Source organism: Natator depressus, chromosome 2, assembly GCF_965152275.1.
Source record: "Natator depressus isolate rNatDep1 chromosome 2, rNatDep2.hap1, whole genome shotgun sequence".
Lineage (NCBI taxonomy): Eukaryota > Metazoa > Chordata > Testudines > Cheloniidae > Natator > Natator depressus.
The window spans coordinates 166,029,382-166,049,895 of NC_134235.1; positions in this window are offsets into that span (position 1 = coordinate 166,029,382).

The window sequence follows — 20,514 nt, forward strand, 5'->3', positions numbered from 1 at the left end:
TTCAAGGAAAATTGTGGCCACATTCACTATCCATTGCATAAGAGTAGAAAACTCTGGCTCATAATTTGCTGAAAACAGTCATGTGATGAAACAGAACCTTGCTATATAACTTTTCAGGGGTCACAAATACTTAGCTCTAGACATATGTCAGCCAATCAGATTACATATGGAAATAAAGCATCTGAATTGGCTACTTCTGTTCATCTCCTGTTTGGGGGCCCTTAGGTGCTACTGCAACAGAAATAAATAATTTCTTACTCAGACAATTCTCCCATTGACTTTTATGACAATTGCTTAAGAATTTAAGGACTGGAAGATTTGGTCCACTGACTTTTTCCACTTAGCATCAGCATTTGTTGACCCAGGAGTCAAATACTGACCTCAGCTTCACCTCCAACCAGATTTACCTATCAATACATCTTGATATTCATCTCAAGAATAATCAATATCTGTCTTTCTTCTGGCATACATTCTAATTCTATTCATCATGATGAGCTCTGTAATACGAACTTGACTTCTTATCCTATTAATTGCATTGCAACATAGCTCTAATTCACACCTATATATCTTGTAGAGAAATTTCTAAAATTACAAATGTTCTACCTCTCATTGGCTTCCAATATCTGTTCTGCATTATCTTTTATTATCCAGTCATGATTCATGTGTTTAACTTTTCCTGATGACATTTTTACTTCCCATATTTTCAGCACTGCTTCCTGCTCCTGACCTTTCTTCCATCCTCAAAATTAGACTAGACAGTATGCACAGACGAACATTTATCCAGGCTTTTTCCGCGCTCTTCAGTTTTAATTAAGTGCTAATATGCCCTGATTTAAACTATCCATGACAAGGTACTCATACCAAATCATTAGTTCTACAGGAGTTACAAAGATCACTTTGCTGAAGCAAGTAAGTTATAGTGTACTGATACCTGTCTACCATGTTGAATTGAAAAGCCTGAGATTTTCATCTTATTATTCACATCCCTGTCCCCAAGGACTCTTTTGCCATATAACAAAAATTATATATATGAAAACTGTGGGTTTAATTTTTTTTTTAAATCAGAACATTATTTCCAAATTTTAAAAAGCTTTGGAAATCAGCAGTAGGTCTCAAGAGTGAAAGTTCTTCCTTTTTCGCAGCCATGCCTCTTTAGGTCTCTTCCCCCAGCAGTTCTACTTAATGTCACAGTCTCAGCTGCAGCGCTAAAAGTACTGACATTTTTAAGGGCCTGAGAAACCCTACCAAAGCCTGAGGCCAAGATTTTCAAAAACTTGCGGCGTAAAGTTAGGCTCTTAAATCAATGACCTGCTTTTCAAAAGTGCTGAGTGCCCGGCAGCTCCCATAGAGGTCTAGGGGAGCCTCTGGTTGCCTAGGTCTTTTGTAAATCAAGCTAAGAACATAGGTGCCTCACTTTAGGCGCCCCGTACGTAAAATTCCAGCCTGTGGACAGGATGTCTGCACTTGGGACTTAAATAATTTGATTTGTATTTACAGTCAAGTTTTTATAGTAGCACTCTATTAATATTCTAATACCAGATGTAACAGTATTATAATAAGAGAGTATTTTCTGGGATTCCACTCTGGAAGCCTTTAATTATGAAGTCATTGTCACATCATTAGTTTTGCTACTGTACTACATTGACGTTATGACTGGGTTACATGTGCTCATAATTCTCTGTAAATGGAATGACAATAGAACACTAAATGGCATTATCCAGCTATGGTATTTCAATAGCAAGCATGAAAGGAAACATTTATGCATCATTTCTATTTTGCCTTTCCTCAATTCCAAAAATGTTTAAAAAATAAAGATTTTTTAAAAAAATTCAGAACAGAGCAGAAGTTATTCTTGATATATATTACCAAATGCACATATGTATACTCCGTATGTTGTATGCTGCCACAATGAGTGAAATTCATTTCCTTGTCAACACAGCCCTTATCAGAAAATAGCATACAACTATCAAGATGACCAGTTAACATGGAGAACTTTAAATCAAGAATGTTTACATGGTATATTATGTTTTTCTGCTGATACCTTAGAGACTCTTTTTAGAAGCACTACCCTTCCCATTTTATTGGAGAGAGATGTGTGTGGGTGTGTGATTTGATTATACTGTTAAGTAAGATGTGATTACATAACATCAAGCTCACACTGAATACTAAAAGCAAAATTATAGAAGCCACTCTATTTCAGCTACATTCCTTTTCAGGAGCGCTCTCTATTTTTGGCTTGGTGAAACACAGCAAAGTAATGATTTCCTTGAATATTAATCTGAAAGTCTGCATTGTACTGGGGAGTGACAGCAGTTTAAGGAAAGATGGCAGCAGCAATTTTTAGATCTCTGAATATGTATGGCCTCATTTCCAATTCATTGTTGCTGCTGTGTTATGTAAGCGTGGAGGCAGTTCTGCCGCCTATACAAAGTGGGCATATGGTATCTTCACTGGAAAAGCACAAACCAGTGTACGTGTTCCAGGAACCTAAAGTGATATAGATTGAAAAAGTGACTGTGGTAGGGGGAAACCAATTTCCTTAATGATGCCATTTGCACACAACAGTGAAATGCCCTGAAAACTTCTCCTACAGTAAGGAACCTTCCCAGACATTCTGTATGTGCGCCTGCATACATTTATACTTCAATCCAGGCTGCTGTTACAAACGGCATTAGGTTGTCAGGGAGTGAGGATAGATAGCACCAGAAGACCATTTCCCATTACCTCTTCAATAATAGCACTTGACATCAATTCAGGGCACATCTGCTTTGCTGGGGATGCTCTTTGGTGAACTTTGTAGAGTGGTGATAAAATATTGCTTCACAAGACATTAAGGAAAATACAAAATGTGACAGTCTGCCTACATTCCACTTACTGTGTTGTGCAGTGTTTACAGCTTACTAAACCAACAGTAAAAACAAATGAACGCACGGGGAGAAGAGTTAAACATTTTAGACCATTATAAAAAAAGGAAAGGAAAAATCTATCCTGCTGGAGATTAACTGTTGGAAATTAACTCTTCTATAGATCCGTGTATTTTATGATTCCATGGCCACCGAAGACTTCTAGGCTAACAGCTATTCTACATTAACGTGACCAGAAAGGATTTTCCAGGAAACAATGTATGTATGTATAAAGCACCACTGAAGTCAACAGGGCTCTGTGGATGCAGTGGCCTGGCCACATGGATGTAGTTCAAGATCATGGCTGTAAGTTGTAAGGTCATTGAGCGTACAACTATCTGCTTATGTGCTTATAAAGCACTCAACACACTCTAGGTGCTATATAAATAATTAATACTAATCAAAGTGAATAGCTCTAGCCCCGAGAATAAATCTTTAGTAACTTCACAAAGAACGAAGAAGAAGATTTTGAAAAGTTTTCCCCAGCTCTCTCTCCATTTCTTTTTTCATTTCCAATAGCTATCTGACTCAGATGAACAGTCTTACCACTTGCTGTGAATTTCCCTGTATTTGCCATTCGGTCAAAGTTATTCTTTCCTGTATCAGGAAGGGTGACCACATTGCTCACTGCCTATGTCTCACCGCTGAGTGTTTGCATGCAGTCTCACCATGAGAACCAGCTTACTAGGAAGGTTGCCAAAGTGAAACTCAAACACAGTTTAGGTGTCACACATTATTTATATTGCTGCAGTCTCTAAAGCCCCAGCCATGACTGGGGCCCTATCATACTAGGTGATGTACAAATACACAGAAAGACAGAGGTCCTTTCCCCAAAATTACATAATCTAATTTGAAACAAGATGTTACACGAAAGTGCAACAAACAACAGGAAGGAAGGAGAAGTGGGGACAAAAGTAACTAAAATGAGATTATGTGGTTACCTGGGTATTTAGAGCATAACTCAATGGGTCATGTTTATATGCCAACAGAGGTCTCTCGGGGGCTCTTTGGAAAATGGACTGTGTGTTCCTTGGGTTTCATTGTTTGCTTACCTATCAGTAAGCCATCACCCCAGAGTGATATCTAGGGTTATCACATTCAGTTTAACATTTTCCATAGAGGTCACTGTCGGAATACAGGATGCTGGGCAAGATGGACCTTTGGTGTGACCCAATATAGCCATTCTTATGTCCTGATTGAGTTATTGTTCTTTTTGAGCAGGAATGGAATCGGGATGCCCAGATTTTCAAAGTAACTCAGGTTTGGGGGAGTGGAGGGTCCAATGGGACAGTTTAGATGAAGGGATCTGTGTGAGCCAATTCTTACTGCCCAACTCACTTCTACATGTGAGTATGTAAATCTCCCTTCTTCTCCTCCTCAGGTAAGAGGGCAACACGGTCTGAGGGGAGGCAGCCTGAAAGTTGTCAGTATTCATGTGAATAGTTATTCTCTACAGGGTGTACATTTGATGCTGACAGTATCCTTTCCATTTCTTTGCCCACATGACTATCAAGCCATGAAGAATGTCTTCTTCCCCCACCCCCGCATCGTCAACCCAAAGAAAGCCAGGTACCTAGTGGCATCCAACACTGGAGGGGATGCACTTGAAATGGCAGTGGAGGGAGAGAACACTGAGGTAAAGAATCTGAAAGCCACGCAAAAGCTGTTTGCATGAATAGCTATCTCTTAGAAGTGCTTCAGGGAACTACTGAAAGACAGCGGAGAGCTGCTGATGAGTTGAGACCACTGCCTGTGAAGCTGACCAACACTGTGATTATTTCCTTGCAGTCCTCCCTCTCTTTGCATCCACCTGTTGCCTCTTGTCTGCTACTTTGATTAGAAACTCTTTGGGGCAAAGACTGTTTTGTTCTGTGTTTGTACAGTGCCTAGCACAATGGGGTCCTGTTCTATGCCTGGGGCTTCTAGGCACAATGGTAGCATAAATAATAAATACACAATACTATAATGATGCTGTTGTAATATATAAGCGGTGAAATGTGATGTGTTTGAATAAGAGGTGCAGAAAATTTGATTCAAATGACAGGAAAGTCTATTTAGGAATGCTCTGCTAAATGAACAGGGGAAAAACTTGTATTGCCAATTATTTAAAATTGCTCTGATTCCTGTGACTGATTAGCAGGGATGAACCATACTGAGATTATGCTGTTGCACCTTCTTGAACAAGGCTAGAATCTGCAGCTCAGGCTTTGTAGGACCCAATCCTACAAACACTTACATGTTTACCTTTGTGCAGGAGAAGGCGAAATGACTTTATGCCCAATGTGCATAAGGTTAAACAGGTGAATAAGTCTTTTGCCCCTGAGAGCAAATGATGCCTCAGGAAAAACATTTTAAACTTTTCCACACAGAAACAATTCTGCCTCCTCATTGTTTCCTCTCTCCTCACCCTATCATTTTACTGCTGGAGATGTTTACACCACACACACACACACACACACACACACACACACACGTTTTTGAAGACTTCATCAATGTTAGGTCCTTATTTACCACCTGAAGTCAAGCATCTGCTTGTGGGTTATCATATCCATAGTAACTTATTGCAATGCTATACAAAAAAAGATTAAGACTTCAGGTAAAAACATACAGCAAGAAAATGTTTAAAATTAAAAGATTCCAGCTGAATATTTTTAATAGTTACATTACATTCCCAACTCTCCCCCCCACACACACACACAAAAAAAACCCCTCAAAAATGATTCAAGGACTTTCACTCAAACTTTACCCAAATATTTGCTTTTGGGCAGAGATCAAGCTTGCATAGTTTAAACCACAAAAGATGAATTTTTCAAAAAGTTATGATATGTGAAAACAAGTGCTTATCATCATTTCAAATATAACCATCCATAGTTTTTGCTAGAAACCAGTACGTTAACTACATAGTGGTTATACTTTTTGATTCACATATTTGCTAAAAAAATTTACAGTTCAATTTCACTAGATGGATAAATTATTTTAAAGAGAACCCTTATTTTTGTTTATAAGACTTAATCAATCCATGTACTTGTACCTGCAATTGGACTCTACTAATTTCTGATTGGGAATGAAGAACTTTTAATTGCCTTCAAAATTGTTTTGAATAAACCAAAAATACTCATTTCTAAAATGTCAAAACAAACTAGGTTGTTTAGGGGATTTTTTTCTCCAGAAATGAACAATTCTGTGATATTGACACAAATTCACAGAACATTTCAATGTCATCAAATCTGCATTTTTCCACAATCACCACCACATGCAATAAAAGTTTGGGTCAAAAACATTTTACCCACCTCTAGTCAATATAGAAATTGGATTAGAAATTGATCAAAACTGCAATTTCCATCGTGTTTCTTTTCAGACTTGGGGTCAGATTCTCAACTATATATAGGTGCTGAAGATATAGATAGGAACCCAGAAGGATTTTCTGTGCAATGGAAGTTAGATTCATAGATTTCAAGGCCAGAAGGGACCATTGTGATCCTCTAGTCTGATCGCCCGCAAAACAGACCATAGAACTTTCCCAAGATAATTCTTGGAGCATTCCTTTAGGAAAAAAAACATTCAATCTTGATTTCAAAATTGTTAGTGATAGAGAATCCACCACAACCCTTGGTAAATTGTTCCAATGGTTAAATTACTCTCACTGTTAAAAAAATTTACACTGAATTTGTCTAGTTTCGACTTCTAGCCATTGGAAGAAAGGCACCTAGCTTGGTGTTTTATAATTTAAAATAATTGCTGTGAACCTATTAGGTCAATGGGCTTACACAGGTGTAACATATTGGAATTTAGTAATAGTTTTCTAGAATATGTACAAAGAAGGAATACAATTCAGCTCATTTTCTTTGCTTTTTAATTATTATTTATTTATTTTAAATTCTGTGGGACTAACAGGAGCATCATGTAGGAAAAATATTTGTCACTAGAGTCAGCAGATGTGACTCAGAATACATACAAGAAACAGATCTTTAGAATAGTAAGTTGCCTTTTTCGCATAGTCACTTTGCAAAGTAGGATTGCACTTTAATGCTTAGTGGTGCTGGAAATTAGGCAGCTCAGACTTACCATGTTATTAGCAGTGGATCTCTGGTACCATACCGACAAGGTTTGCAAAGAGTATTAATAGACTACTCACAATGCATAAAGTTAAACCAGTGCCTAGCTAATCCTGCAAAGACTTATTTTGTATCCAGGAATACGACTAGTTTAAATCCTAAAAGACACAGAACAATCTCAAAATGAAAAGATACTTATCTGGCCAATGCAACAAGACTGATAATATTGTTGATCACTGATATGCCTTAAAAGGGATTCACTTAGATGCTTTCGGGATTGATCAAAAGCCCACTGAGGGCAATAGAGAGACTCCTGTCAAGCTGTATGGGCTTTGAATCAGGCACTCAAGGCGGGCTGCTTAGAGATCTCCAAAAAGCTGTTTCATAAGAGACAACATGGTGTTGGGGAAGCATTAAACTTTTCTTAGAACACTTCTTTAAAAATGCAGTTCTTGGCAGCTTTATCAATATAAAAGGATCTAGGATGTTAATTTCTCCTCAAGTTATTGGTATAAGGCACTATTCCTTTTGGACAAAATGGCACACACACACACACAAAAATCAATAGTTAAAAAAAAAACAACCAAGAAATTACTCTTGTTTTCTCTTTGCCAGTTTCACAGCAATCAAAATACCTTTCATTCCTTTATGGCATCTATAAAAAATGAAAAAAGGCCAGAATCTGTGTTCCTTGATCACTTTTTATTCTGGCAAACTCCACTTAGTTATAATCATCAGAGGAAAATCAGACCTGTTCACTTCACATTTACATCTGTTTTAGAGCAGTGTAATTCTGTCAACTTTAGCTGAGTTATTCATTTATACCAAATTAAGCAAGAGAAGAATTCGGCCCAATGGGAGTAAGAAACTTAGAAGTTGACCCCCCCAAAAAACAACAAAACCCCCCCAATTTCACTGCTGTTACAGTGCCATTTTAGTTATTTTTTCAATAGTTATTGTTATTGTTATTGTTATTGTTCAATAGTTATTTTTTCGCCTGCATCAAGCGTATGAATATTTGGGATATTCCTAGATGACACTTGACCACAGGGCATATTCATTGGTAAACAAAGTAGTATTTTGCCATTGTCCAAATATGAAAGTTATCATGAAAATACTTTAAATATTTTTCCAGGCAAAAATCCTCAAAGGAGAAAACAGATGGTTTTTTCCCCAGGTCTGCTTGTTCTGTCTGGGACTGCCTTGAGGCCACACTGGTGATCCACTTCTTTTACGTGAGAGGAGACTTCCTCAGACTGACTGCAGCCTGCCACTCTTTCACATTGATCTCAGCTGACTGCTTTCCCTATAGGAGAGGCAGGCAGCAAGAGGAGCTTTCAGTGATGAATGTATCCTTAGAAACAAGCAACAACAATCTTTCTGGCAGATGTGAGCCTGTGGGCACGCGACGGAAAACTTGTGAGGCTGGAAGGGATCACAAAACTCTTGGAAACAGCTCACTTCTGTAGCTGTAATACACATTTCCCAAAACATGAGACTTCTGGCAACATAGGGTCATCTAAATAAGGTTATCAGTGTGCTGCTGAGAATACATGACAGTTTCAGTCACAGTTATCTTTTTTCTCCACTCTCCTTCTGATCTACTTCTTTGAACATGTTTAGTGCTGTCTGCCAACCCTAAGGGCAGCCCTGAATTAGTACACTTTTGATAGCATTGCCCTCCTATAAGTAGCTCTATATGTATAGATTTCTTTTTCTGGCTGCTAATAATAATTAATGTCAGATGGTCACATTATCAAACAACAACAATACTGTAGTTCTTGGAGAAAAGAGATTAAAGAGATTCAATCTAGAGAAATCTCTATATATAATTCATAAGGCTTGCAAAAGTGTTCATTTATCTTCAGTCTTCCTCTCTGGAGTTATGTATTTAGCAACCACCACCTGCACTGGTTGTGCTTTTATTAGAATAGAAATTATACCTTTTCTGTAGAGGAGTGATAATCAGTACAGGGCAAGTAATGGACCACAAATGTTCATGGGGTAATTAAAGAGCACTTCAACCTGTCTGCTTCAAATGATGGGTTCCAGATTGTGTTTGAGAAAATGGGATACTAACGATGGAAGCTCCCTCTAGCCCCAAACACCGATGTACAAGATCTGTATTCAAACAAGATGAAACACAATGGAAATTTGGTGATTTATTTATATCATGTTATGACGGGTTGGATCACAGAAACTCCCTTGGGGTTGCCAACTGATGTGCCAAGACTACTTCTGCCCCTGCCTTCCCTGCCAGCTTGGGACTCCAGAACCCTGCCTGGTTGTGCCAGACACGCTTGCCAGCCACAAACACAGACCCGGGTCTAAACCACATCCCACAAACTGCAAGCTTAACTGAAAGCAGCTTAAGAAGTGTTCCTATCTTTAACACTCAGATGCCCAACTCCCAATGCGGTCCAAACCCCAAATAAATCCATTTTACCCTGTATAAAGCTTACACAGGGTAAACGCATAAATTGTTTGCCCTCTATAACACTGAGAGAGAGATATGCACAGCTCTTTGTCGTCACCCCCACCCCTGGTATTAATGCATACTCTGGGTTAAATAATAAGTAAAAAGTTATTTTATTAAATATAGAAAGTAGAATTTAAGTGGTTCCAAGCAGTAACAGACAGAACAAAGTGAATTACCAAGCAAAATAAAATAGAACATGGAAGTCTATGCCTAATACAGTAAGAAAACCTCACCCTCAGAGGTGTTCCAGTAAGCTTCCTTTTACAGACTAGTCTACTTCTAGTCTTGGTCCAGCAATCACTCACACCCCCTGTGGTTACTGTCCTTTGTTCCAGTTTCTTTCAGATATCCTTTGGGGTGGAGAGGCTCTCTCTTGAGCCAGCTGAAGACAAAATGGAGGGGGTATCCTAGGGGTTTAAATAGACTCTCTCTTGTGGGTGGACACCCCTCCCTCCCCCTATGTAGAACCCCAGCTACAAGATGGAGTTTTGGAGTCACATGTCCATGCATGACTGAGTTCCTTACCAGCCAAGCCACATTCCTGGGAAAGCTCAGATGTGGATTGGCGTCTCCAAGTCCATTGTTGGCTTAAGGGTTTCTTGATTGGGCACTCACTGAGAATAGTCTTTTCTCAGGAAGCTGACCAACTGCTTCACTGAGGCTACTTAAAATTAAACAAGTACAGCCAATATTCGTAACTTTGAATACAAAAATGACCCATGCATACAAATAGGAGGAATGTATTCAGTAGATCATAACCTTTACAGAGATATGTTACATGGCACATGTAGCATAAACCATATTCCAGTTTTGTCATATATACATTCATAAGCATATTTCCATAAAGCCTTATGGGGTGCAACATCACACATGTGTCACTCAGATTCAGTGTGCTCCCCTGAATAATAAAATCCAGATTTCCTCTCTTTGTTCTTTGCACCATGGCATGGAAATGTGCAGGCCTGCCTGATTCATGTGGCAGACTTCCATAATTTATGCACAAACAAATAGACAAAGAGGGTGCCATATATACACTTTCTAAGTCTAAGGATAGTTAAGCTCTGGAATAGACTTCCAAGGAAAGTTGTGGGATCCCACTCATTGGAGGTTTTTAAGAAAAGGTTGAACAAAGGTTGAACAAACACCTGTCCGGGATGGTCTAGGTTTACTTGGTCCTGCCCCAGTGCAGGGGGGGTTTGATGACTTCTCAAGGACGCTTCCAGCACTACATTTCTATGATTGTATAGGTTAATTTGCAATGAATTCAATGGAATGCAGGGGAAAAAAGTGAATGAAATCAACAAATATGTATTTACAATGGAATTTGAGAATATAAAGTGTTATTTTTCTTACACTGCATGGTGTACCAGAGAATGTATACCGTTACTTAGACTGTCAGCTTTTGGGGGCAGAAACTGTCTTTTTGTTCTGTGTTTGTGCCATACCTAACACAATGGGGTCCTGGTTTATGACTGGGCTCCTAAATGCTATGGTAGTACAAATAAATAAAATAAGATAAAATGGAGGGCAACCATTCTGTGGAATGCTGCATAAACTTTACTAATCAAATGTCAAGATCTTAATTTTTTAAAAGTTATTGTAGACTGTTAGGGCACTTACACTTCAGCATACAAAGCCAGTCAGAATACTAACATATACAAGAACTTGAAGTTCAGCAAGGTAGCTGACATTTGAATAGTTATCCTACCTATTCTGAGCTCTTGAGTCTGCAGAGTTGGATTAGAAATTGCAAATGAAGAGGCTCTCTCACCATATGGGACTATCAATCCTATATGAAAACACCCACTATGCTAGTGTGTGTGAACATTCAATAAACTCATTATTAAAAGGTTCAGTTCTAAATGTGGGTAATGATTGATTGGCACATATGGGTGGGTAGGTGGGTGGAAACACTATTTTATCCCAACATTTTCAGTAATTTATAAAACAGAAGGGCTAAATCAGGGAAGATTTTCAGCTACAACAACACGAGAAGGAAAGAAGTCTTGCAAACAATTAACATTAAGACAGAAGAAGAAAAGGCAAAAACTCTTCCTAAAGGCAAATATGATTGTTGGCTCTTTCACACACAGGCTGGACGCAATCCTGTATGTCCTCAAGTTTCATCAGAATAGAAAGTGAGAGAACAGGCCCAGTGACTTAAACTCAGTATTATTCAAAGAACCCATGATGACTCTAGAATTATTATATATTTGTTGAACACCAACAATGCTTTTGGTGTTGTATGAGAAACAAAATACAGTCATGCCCTACCCTCGCCCTAAGGAATAGTACATTTTGAGTAGATGCCTAAATTAAACAGATTTCTTCCATACAAGAGACAACTGTCTGACCTTAATCTCAGCTTCCATTAATGCACTAGGTTTCTTATTATACTCTTCACATTAATCATTGTTCTTGCTGCATCTCATCTTCTATACACAGTAGTCTTATAATTCTCCTAATTACCCATAAGAAGGAATTCTTTCGGAAAGGATATCATGACATACATAATGGGACCCCACTTTCTACATTCTCAGCCTGTCTATATGGTCCTTGCTCTAGCTGTCATAAACATTTGCCTTTGAGAACGATTTGTTTTATAATTTGCACATTTAGTGTTCCTAGTGAAATGTATGTTGCATTATTTCATAGCAAGTTCGTATTTCCTGTGGTGTGAACAAGAAGAGACTATTCTTGATATTCTGTTCCTTTATCAGCATTGTGCAGGCATTTCAACTGTTTCAGAACATTTTTCCTCCCAATTTATCTTCAGCATATCTATCCTCACTCAGAAAATGAGCACTGCTATGGAAAACCACACCATCTATACTTGGTTACCATATCCTGGGAAGAAATTAATATTTTTTATCATCACGGTGCTAAATATTTATATATCAATATAGTACTGTTTTCATCTTTGTTATACTCATTTCCTGTAAATGCACTGCAACTCTACAACCAAGAAGATATATTTAAATAGTAATGTGATTCAAATTTAATTGCTTATTTGATTTAAGTTTAGTTACATAAAAAGTAAGTGAAAGTGCCAGATAAAATGTCAGTTGATTATTTTTTTTTGAAGAGTGTTTTTCCCCAGCAAATTCAACTATGGAAATTAATGGAAGCCCCTGCAAAAGAACAGTTTGGAGCATTTTGTGCATGTGTGTTAAAAATGTAGTGAAAGGAAATTAAGCTTTCCCGGTATTCAACAGCAGATTCATTTCAGATGTGGCTTATTCCTCACCTTGAAAAATGTAAAGTAATTTATTGATATACTTCAGACCAATTTCTTCATGAGAAACCATTAGCATAGTTGTCACATCACCTTTCTTTTTAACATTCCAATGTAGAAACAACTGCTGACAAACTTGAGGTTGCTCTTTCCCTTGTGCCTATCAGACATTTTCAAGGGCATGAAAGGTCTTCCGCATTGCAGAAGGAAAGGTACTTGAAGATTACCAGTGAAGGAAGGAAGATCTTGTTGTTAAGGCACTGGACTAGATTCAGAGGACTTGGGGTGACCCTGGTAAATTACTTAAGCTCTGTGTCTCAGTTCACCATTTGTAAAATGAGGGAAATATTTTCATCTACTTAGTAAGCTCTTGCTATGCCAGCGTACAGCTTCTAGCACAACTAGGCCTTGTCAAAGCTTATGTCTCAAAGTCACACCTTGGGGTGAAAGCAGGAACCTCAAACCTCTTTCGCTGGGTGACAGTAAGCCTGTGGTCTGGTACTGGGACATAGCCCTTCGGCAGTACCTCTTAGCAAGTCCACCTCCTCATGAGCGAGGTATTTAAAAAAAATAGAGAAAGATCATTCCAAAGGCCAGCCTCCCTCTCTTATGCAAAGGAGGGGAAGCAGTCTTTCAAGCTCTGCAGGAAAGCTCAGCTCCCACCCTCCTGGATGACTAAAGGCCAAGAGGTTATCCCTGGGGATTTCCAGAAAAGAAACAAACCAGCCCACCTTCATGACTCAGAGGGCTCAGGTTGATGGTACTCTGAAGCTGTTCCTCAGCAAATAACCAAATGCCATGCTCAGCTGGTTTCTGAGCACCATCCCAACTTGTCCAAGTTCCTCCCTTTCAAGGGCCCTCCTCTAGGCCTGACAAGCCACACAGTTGCAGTGGGTTGGAGCTGATTTTAGCTACTGGAGCTCTTAACCCACCCCCCTCTATCAGCCAAGAAGGGGTTAATCTGCCCCTCTAAAGGCTCTGAACTCAGTTGCTTGGTTTGCAAGGCCCAGATCCTAAACATGTATTTAGGTTTCTAACTTCCATTGCGTCCAGATGGAGTTAGGAGCCTAAATACCTCTGAGGATCTGGGCCTCAGCCTTTTGGAGCAGGGACTGTCTATTTATTCTGTGTTTGTATAGCACCTAGCACAATGGAGTCCTGGTCCATGAATGGGGCTTCTGGGTGATAACACAACAACATCAGTTTTTATCTGTATACACCACCACAATGCAAATGATTAACAACATCATAAGTGAAATCGTGCTAATTCCAGTTCACCTACTTCTTTCTCTCAGTCAAACAGCTACTAAAAATTAGGGCGACCAAAGTAATACTTGTGTAGAAAAATCCTCCTTTTCTTCTCAGGAATTATTATTGGTTTACAAGTTCTCCATTTTCTGGATTCCTTGGACAGAGACTCTTTAGATTCAGTTATGATACCCCCCCCCCCCCAAGGTCAGTCACATTCTGTGAGGGATAAAACCTCTGAGAATCTTTGGAGTTCAGACAGGCCTCAGGGATAGCCTACACCTGCATCCCAATTTTAAACAGCAAATAACCTCTTTCTAGTTTTGGATTGGACTAGGGACTAAACCCTGAAGGTTGAGTTTGGATTCAGCCACAGAATTCTCCCCTCCCAAATTGTTCAGATTTGAGGTTTTGGTCCATCCATAGTTATGACAGAGTTTATTGTATGTAGGAGCCAAGACACTGGGTTTAGCTGTGAAAAAGTCACAGAAAATGTGTATAATGCCTCTTGCCTCAGATTATGATATGCTTGCTAACACCTGTCATAATAGGCAGATGGCACCCAAGGCCTCATTTCACCCAGCTGTCCACCTTCAGCTAATCTGTCACAAGACTTACCAGGAAGGAACAAACTGGGACATTTTCATTGTATATTTTATTTACAAAAATAAGCAATTTATTCTCTGTCTGTACCTGGAATTATTAACTGGGAGGTGGTTTGAAGCAAAAGGGAGACATGTAGAACTGTAACATTAAATGAAGCCTTTAAAAGAACTAATCACTGACATCATCAAGAAAACTGCTATCAACCAAAAGCAAAACCAAAAAATAGTGATAAACTGACAACTGCCTTGACTCCTGTTGTCTTTTCAAACACTGTCTGCACATCTTAGTATATTTTTAAGAGATATCTAGGGAAGATAAATAAGTATCTTTCCACTGCTATGCTCCTCACCCCAATTTCCTGTCGAAACCAGGGCCTACATACAAATTCGGGGTGGCATATGCAGACATACTGCTGGAAGCAAGATTAGGGCCTGATTTTCATTTACACTATTTCCCCTTTACGTTGAGAATCAGGCCCATATTCTTTAAATGGTAAATAGAACAAAATCATGTGATAATATGTTGCAGAAACTATCAGGGTGTGTCAATGAGAAATCTAAGGGTTTGTTTCTCCTTTCAAACCCATGTTCAGCATGAGTAATCCTCTTGAAGTAAATGGAGTTGCACTCCAGTAAATCTAGTGTGAGGATAATCATCTACAAGGATGTTACTTTTCTCGAAGGGTTCCATTTAATACATTAGATTTTGTGTACAAGATATTGTGACGGGGCAAGGCCAGATGGCTATAGAAAAGTAGTGGGAGATAGATATATTAGCTCCAGGATAAGTGAAATGGCAGCTGCTCCAGGTCAATTAAGACACCTGGGGCCAATTAAGAACTTTCCAGAAGGCAGGGAGAATGCTAGGTTGATTGGGACACCTGAATCCAATCAGGGGCTGTCTGAAACTAGTTAAAAGCCTCCCACTTAGTCAGGTGGGGGTGCATGTCAGGAGCTGTGGGAGGAAGTTGTGCTGTTGGAGAGACTGAGCAGTACACACCATATCAGGCACAAGGAAGGAGGCCCTGAGGTAAGGGTGAAGTGGAGCTTGAGGAATTGAGGGCTGCTGTGGGGGAAGTAGCCCAGGGAATTGTACATGTCATGTTTCTAAAAGGTCAGCTACCATAGCTGATACTATTAGGATCCCTGGGCTGGAGCCCGGAGTAGAGGGTGGGCCTGGGCTCTCCCCCTTTTCCCCCTGATTAATCACTGAAACTGCAAGACAACAGAGACTGTGCAAGGAAGGATAACTTCTCCTCACCTCCCTTGCTGGCTTATGATGAAAATGGCTCAGTAGACTATGACCCTTGTCTCTAGAGAGAGAAGGATTACATGGAGGGTCACAGTGAGCCTCTGAGGCTAGTGAAATCCACCAGGAAATGTGGGACCCATGGAGGCAAAGACAGAGCTTTGTCACAGTACATAAAGGGCAGTAAGCTTTGTCCAATGAGTGAGCTATGAGACCGGGAGTCAGGAGATCTAGATTCTATTCTTCACTTTGTGTGATTCTGACAAGTCAATCGGCCTCTGTGCCTTAGTTTCCCCATATGTAAAGTGGAGATAATTATACTTACCTTCCTTTGTAAGGAACTTTAAGATTCATAGATCGAGAATGCTATATCATTTTATATTTAATGTTCTATTTAATTTGACCAGTCAATTTGCCTTTGAATATGAATCTTAGACCAGATTTAATTCATTTCTTCCACTTTCAGTAAGCCTGGGGAAAAAATTCTTCAATATCTGTGCAACCTTCTGCACACATCCATGTTTTGGAAGCTTACACAGAATTTTATTGCATCTGTTCCTATCTACTATGATAAGCTCCAGTAGGAGAAATGTCCAATACTATATATATATATATATATATATATATATATAGTGAGAAGTCATCCAGGATTTTATGATGGCTATAATACAATATTAAGAAGCATGTGCCAGTATTGCATTGAGATACAAAGATGGAATAAATCAAGCCAAATAGGTTTAACATTTGCAGAATAGAGAGCTAATCACTGTCAGGGCAGGGCAGATTCAGTGAATCTTACTGAAAAATCCAATGATTTTCTACACACAGTTGACCCAGGCTCTGAGATTTGCTTGGCAGGGTTTCATTTTTTTTTTTTTTTGGCAGTGTAGACGTTCCCTAAGGTCCTTGCAATGACAGCAGTCTGGTTAGGAACTGGAGGAGCTCTTAACTTAATATAAAAATAATGAAAAAGCCCTTTCTGCATTTTAAGTTGCTGATCAAGTAGATGAGATTATCCTGTACCAAGTAATTTTTAAGAAATGCACTACGTAGTTTGTGTTTCCTCATCTGATAAAAATATTCTGAGCTAGATTCAATGAAGCTAAGGCCAGCTGATGTATGGATCTGAGGCAGAGAGAGGGTGAGAATTAAATCGCAACAGAGAACAGGCAGCACCACCTTTCCTTGGTGTTTTCTGCCAGGAGAACTATGGCTGGGGTCGAAGGGATCTTGCCATTGCAGGTAGTTGGGGAGAATGTGCTGGATCAGTGGGTCCCACAGCTGTGCTGTCCACATACTTTCTGATGCCAGCACCATCCCATTTGGAGTAGTGCTGGCCCCCCTAAAACTCTCTAACTCAAAGGATTGACAATGGGATATAGAGGGCTTGTCCACAGGAAGACTTAGTGCATGTCAAGCTAGGGTGTCAGTGTGCAGTGCTCTAAACTGCCATGCACTGACTGGCCCTGTGGATTCCGTTACTGCGCACTAAAAGTTCTGTGGCATGCTTTGACATACAGCTATATGAAACAGGAGTACACCAAAGTGCACTACAGAACATTTAGTGAATGGTAGCAAGGCCCATGCAGCCAGTTTGCGCACAGCAGCCTAAAGCACTGTAGAGTTACTCTGGTTTGTCACATGCGGCCAGAATGTAGACAAACCTAGAGCTTTTCACCTCTAAGTCATCAGTTCCAATTGACTCAGATAAGTAGCAACTGAAAGTCATTACCAAGGTTTTGGTTGTCTTTGTGAAATGAGTTGGTTGGCACAGTCCAGTTCTGGGTTTACAAGGTGGTCAAATCACAGCTGTCATTACCTGCCCTTTGGCAGCAGGCCTTGCCCTTCTCTTGTTGTGTAGACTCTCCTTGTGCTCAGCATTGTTACAGCCACCTGTAGCAGGCCCCACAGAACCTTTGGTCAAGCATTACACCAGTCACTTTTGTTATTTGTTCCTCCCTTGAGGACAGGTTCATTTTCTCTGGGAATGCTCAGTTTCCTTCTGAAAAAGTTTTGTGATGTTAAATGTCTTCTCTCCATGAAGAGTTCTCTGTTTCCCTAAATTAGCAGTGGGCACACAATATATTGACACAACATGAAACTTACTATAATTCCTCTAACAATTGCAATTCATATTGGATGGTCAAGGTCTAGACCATGAGAGCAGTCTTGTTGGCTATCTCAGAAGAGAAACTATGGCTAGAATGGGCATGGAAACTGGCTTAGATAGTCACTCCAGAGTGGTCTCTTCTAGTGAGGGCTGAGGGTTACACTCTTGTAAAACCAATATAAGGCATATTGGTTGAGCCGGGGGGGGAGGGGAGGGGGCGTGAGCTTGTTCTACCTATTCTGTAAGTGCTTGAGTCTGCAAGGTGCTCAGCAACGACTGGAGGTAGTGAATGACCTCAACTCCCACAAGAGAGGAAGGGAGTTGAAGGTGTTAAGCACTTCTTGGAGCTATTCAGCACTTTGCAAAATTTGTCCTTTAATGAACAGAGTTTGTGAACTCCAGGTATATCAACTTGGCATTCTTCACGAGCATTAAATTGAATAAAAACCATAGATTAACCCCACCCTTCCTGCCAAATTCCATTAATTTATATTCTGTATTCCAACGTAATCTTGGTTTTGACAATGAGAACAGCAAAAGAAGAACTTTAGCTTTTCTGCTTCAAACATCAAGCCCTGTAGTGCTATCCTTTATTTTGTGATCTTAATCTACTTGTCATCATAATCTTCCCTTTATGATTAGAAAGGTAGCCAGGATGTCATCTGTGATTTAAGAATAGAAAATATGCCTATTTAGGCCTATTTCATAACAAGACCTCCATAGACCTGACTGTGCTCCTCTTGCTCACACTGGCGAGCATGTCCATATAATCCCGAATCAATGGGACTGCTAACATAACTCACCAATGGGAGGAGGGGTTGCACAACAGAATTTAAGGATGATTAGGATCCTATTCCGTAAACTGCAGACACTTGACTGGATTCAGCCCTGAGACAGCGCACCAGCTGTTCCTGCTCCCAGTGAAGTCAATGCCAAACTCAGACTGGGGCCTCTGTTATCAATTTCCTCTGTATATAATTAGAAACTACTCTAAATATCTGCCGATAATACCAGGTGTAAAGTTCCAGGAGTGTTAACAACTCTTTCATTTTGACCCAGACGCTTCCACCCAATAAGAAAAACAGCAAGCACATGCTGCTCCTAGAGTACTACACCCCACAATTTATGTAACTCTTTATTTGCTGGATAAACTCAGGATGCTAAGCAATAGGTTTAAATGCAGTCAGATCAAAACAATACACTGAGACGATAATTATAGAGTCAGTATTTGCCAACAGTTAGTGCACCACTGTGTATGTGCTACCACAGTTTCTACCTAAAATTAAAACAGGAAATAGCTAATGTCATTGTTCATTAACTGTTGGTAAATGTTGACATTCTAGTGGCAAGACATGTAAAATTTTTTCCTCCATATTTCATCGTCATAGATTTTCAGGCCAGAGGGGACTATTATGATCATCTAGCCTGTCCTCCTGCATAACACAGGACAAAGAACCTCACCTAATTTTTGCATCAAGCCCATACCTTCTGTTTGAGCTATAGCAGATCTTTTAAAAAGATATCCAGTCTTGATTTAAAAACCTTCAAGTGATAGAGAATCCACCACATCCTGAGATAAGTGTCATTTCTGTGATGGGGGTTCAGTCCAAGGGTGTAAACATTACATCAAAATCCTTAAGCCAGTGAAACTGGCCATAGATTACACTGTACTGTATAACTGGGATTACATTTTCAATATTGTCAACCCCAAGTGTTCCAAAAATCACCAGTCCCATCCACCCAATATAGTGGGATTGATTTAGAAGTCACGAGATTTTAAAACATATGAAGTCTTGGAACTTTTGTGACTCTGATTTTTTAAGCCAGTAGGGTTCACATTTTTAAGATATACAACCACATGGTTTACAACTCACATATTTTACCAAGAAAGCAGAGATTCTCATGCAGTTATGATACCAGGAGATGAGGCTTTAATAAAAATCACAAAATTTGGCAACACTACATTGTAATCTACAAGGAAAACATGATAAAAACATTACAGTAAAAACAGGCATATTTACCGTAATAAAAAACCAAATAGCCACCCAATTTTTCCTCATGGTTGTCCCATAGCAGAGGAATTTTGCTTCTCAGCAAGTGCAGTTTACCCAGAAGTCTGTTGGGCATTAAGGCCCTAATACTGTCCTTCTGAAGTCAAAAGGAATTTTGATTTGACCCAGATAGCCATTTCTCTTTCAAATTGTTGTCAGTGCTACCCAAAACTGATCACTCACACAGTGCTGTACTCAGAACAGAAACAATGGTAACTAGGTTGGCTTTGAGTTCCCAGAGAAAAATGTCTTTACATTAATATAAACATTAGAAACATGCTGATTCTTTCACCTCTTAAGACATTCCTGTCTAAAATAACAGCAACAGCTTTTGACCTGCAAAGGATGTTTCGGATATTGTTATATTTCTTTACAAAAACTACTTCAAACAATCCTGAGTGAGAATGTGCAATTACAAGCAACACAATAACCCTCTCAGCCAAGATACTGTACCGTGGATTAAGAGACCTCTTTTGCTCATGTGCTTTGAGAGCAGTGTGCAGCTGCTAGAGATTCAGTCTTGGTTCAGATAGCAGAATACTCCCAAGTACAAGAGCAGCCTTTCTGCCTGAACTTTCT